We start from the raw sequence: 3,655 nt of genomic DNA, 5'->3' as shown, positions 1-3,655 counted from the left end.
AATGAAAAGTATACTTGGCTGCTGTTTAGTGGAGTGTTCTGTATGTGTCTATGAGGTCAAATCGGTTGATTGTGGCATTTAGATCTTTTGTGTCTTTATTGAGCTTCTTTCTGGATGTTCTGTCCTTCACCGAGAGTGGCGTGCTGAAGTCTCCTACTATAATTGTGGAGCTGTCTATCTCACTTTTCAACGCCGTTGGAGCGAGTTTTATGTATCTTGCAGCCCTGTCATTGGGTGCATAAATATGTAATATGGCTATATCCTCCTGGTATATTGTCCTTTTAATAATGATATAGTGTCCTTCCTCATTCTTTGTGGTAGATTTAACTTTAAAGTCTATTGTTTCAGAAATTAACACTGCCACACCTGCTCTCTTTTGATTGTTGTTTGCTCCATATATTTTTTTCATCCTTTGAATTTTAGTTTGTTTGTGTCTCTAAGTCTAAGGTGTGTCTCTTATACGCAGCATAGAGACTCATGTTACTTTTTAATCCATTCTTTCACTCTCTGTCTCTTTATTGGTACATTAATCCATTTACATTTAGTATTATTATGGATAGGTATGAGCTTAGTAAAATGCACAAATCTTATGTACACAGTCCAATGAATTTTGATAAACATAACCATTACCTCAATCAAGTTACAGAAGGTTTCCATCAACTCACAAAGATCCTTTGAACACTTTTCCAGTCAATCCCTACCTCACTGCCTCTTAGGCAATCACCATTCTGTTTTCTCTGTCCATAGATAAGTTTTGACTTATAAATGACTACACTTTTTTGTGTTTGTCTTTTTTTTTTTAATTCAACCTAAGTTTTTTGAGATATATCACTGCATGCGTGTGTGTGTGTTGTTTTGGTGTTATTGATGAGTGTAATTTCAATGTGTGAACAAGAGACAGTTGACGAAGAATTGGGTCATTTCTAGTTTTGGCTACTGTGACTAAGACTAGTATGAAAATTCTTGTACAAGTCTTTTTGTGGATATGTGAATTCATTTCTTTCAGGTATGTCCTTATTATTGGAATCACTGGGTTTTGGAGTTTTCCAGAATGGTTGAGCTATTTTACTGCTTCAACGTGAACGAGAGATACATTGATCTACATTTTTGTCAGCAGTTGGTGGTTTTGTTACCGCAAATCGTGGATTCGAGCTGGCTGCCCCAAAGCCAATACTGAGACAGGTGGAGGTAAGCAGCAAGAGGCCTTTAATGAACACTGGCATACGAGAGAAAGAGGGGATTAAATTTCTCTCAAATTCTGTCTAAGCCTAGACAACTAATTGGAGGGTTTTTATAGGGGGAAGTTCAGGGTTTAGAGGTTTTCAGGAATGCTGGTTTTTCTTTTATGTAGACACGATGATAAAGTGATCTATTATTGAAGTTCTGCAAGTCTCTTCATGCCATCCTGGAGTCCTGCAAGTCTCTTCATGCCGTCCTGGTTTCTCTTACAAGATGATGTAAGCTTTGTTCAGCTACCTCGGTTTTGGGTATTTTTTTCCTTGGGAGAGGAACATAGCTTAATCAGCAGCTAAAAATTGATTACCTTATTTTTGTTTAAAGGACCAATCATGAAACAGACTTTAGAAGAAGGAATTATGTTTCAAAAACTAGAAATTAATCACAGTTTATACAGCTATACTAAGACACTAGAAAAATATATTTTCTCTATTCCAATACTAAAACTCCAAAGGAAATATATTTTCTCTATTTCTTTCTGTGTTTTACGTTTTACCCATTCTGATGGGTGTATGATGGTATACCACGGTGTCATAGGTTGAATTGTATCCTTTTTTTTTTTTTAAATGTGTGTATCAACTTGATTAGGCCATGATTCGCAGTATTGTGTGGGTGTCCTCTATTTTGTGATTGTAATTTTATGTTGAGAGGATTAGGGTGGGATTGTAACACCACCCTTACTCAGGTCACCTCCCTGACCAAAGGTAAAGGGAGTTTCCCTGGGGTGTGATCTCCACCACCTTTTATCATTCAAGAGAAAAAAGGAAAGGGAAACAAGCAGAGAGTTGGGGACCTCATACCACCAACAAAGCAGCACTAGGTATAGAACGCGTCCTATGGACACAGGGTCTCGTTGCCCGAGAAGCTCCTCGACCAGGGGAAGGTTGAGGACAAGGAATCTTCCTCCAGAGCCCACAGAGAGTGAAAGCCACCTCCTGGAGCTGATACCCTGGATTGGGACTTGTAACCTGCTAGACTGTGAGAGAATGCACTTCTCTTTGTTAAAGCCATCCACTTGTGGTATTTCTGTTATGGCAGCACTAGATAACTAAGACAGAATTTTGTACTGAGAGAGTAGGATGCTGCTCTTTCAGATACCGAAAATGTGGAAGCGGTTTTGAAACTGTGAATAGATCAAGATGTGAAAGCAGCAGAGGACCAGGACAGCAGAGAACCTGCAGCAGCAGGAAGGGGCAACAGCAGAGAACCAACAGCAGCAGAACCTGGAGACCAGCACGAGAGGGTGCTGGAGCCAACCCACGGAGCCAGAGAGCTGAGCGCCTGGGAACAGGAGGCTTCCTGGTGGAGTGGGGTGCCTCCAGGCACTTATAGGTGGAGCTACAGAGCTTTGGAACACTTGCCCCAGCAGGGCAGATGCGAATGTGAGGTCCAGGAGCCAAGAGGCCAAGAAACCAAGAAGCAGAAGCTGAAGAGACAACACAAGAATTTGAACTGCCTCAGTCTCACAAGGTATGGCCATGACCTCAGAGGTTTCAAAGGGTGGACCCATGGCCTCTGGTGTTTTTTAAGGGTAGAGTTGCCACTCAGATGGTTGAGGAAAAGTGTGGGCCTACAGCCGAGGGAACAGAGTTGCTGTCCCAGTGGGCCTGGAAGGCAGAGTTGAAGACCAGGGTCGAGGGGTCTCCATTCAGAATCCGGAGAGTGTGGCCAATACCTAGAGGCAGGAGGGCACGGTTATTGTGGAAATTGTCTTGGAGAATGGAGGATCATTTTCAAAGCTTTGAGGGCTAATGTAGTGTTTCTGCGACTTACTTGGTGCCTGTTATCCCTTCTTTCCTCCATTCGTAATGGAAATGTCTAGCTTGTGCCTGTTCTGCCCTTGTACCTTTGGAAGCAGATAATTAGTATTCTAGATTTCACAGATGAAAAGGAATGTTTGGATTTTAGACTTGGAGTTAAGACTTTTGCTATGATATGTTGGAATAGATATGATTTGTTTGCTGCAACAATGTGATTTTTAGGGGCTCAAAGGGTGGAATGTCATGGATTGAATTGTGTCCCCCCAAAAATATTTATGTCAACTTGGTTAGGTCATGATTCCCAGTATTGTGTGGTTGTCCTTCATTTTGTGATTGTAATTTTATGTTGAGAGGATTGGGGTGGGATTGTAACACCACCCTTACTCAGGTCACCTCCCTGATCCAAGGTAAAGGGACTTTCCCTGGGGTGAGGCCTGCACCATCTTTCATCTCTCAAGAGATAAAAGGAAAGGGAAGCAAGCAGACAGCTGGGGACCTCATACCACCAGGAAAGCAGCACCGGGAGCAGAGCGCATCCTTTGGTCAGGGAGTCCCTTCGCCTGAGAAGCTCCTCGACGAGGGGAAGATTGAGGACGTGGACCTTCCTCCAGAGCTGAGAGAGAAAGAGAAAGCCTTCCCCTGGAGCCGATGCCCTGAAC

This window comes from Elephas maximus, chromosome 3 (genome assembly GCF_024166365.1).
Source record: "Elephas maximus indicus isolate mEleMax1 chromosome 3, mEleMax1 primary haplotype, whole genome shotgun sequence".
Taxonomy (NCBI): domain Eukaryota; kingdom Metazoa; phylum Chordata; class Mammalia; order Proboscidea; family Elephantidae; genus Elephas; species Elephas maximus.
The sequence above is the reverse complement of the archived record's forward strand: the minus strand, read 5'-3'. Positions refer to the sequence as shown.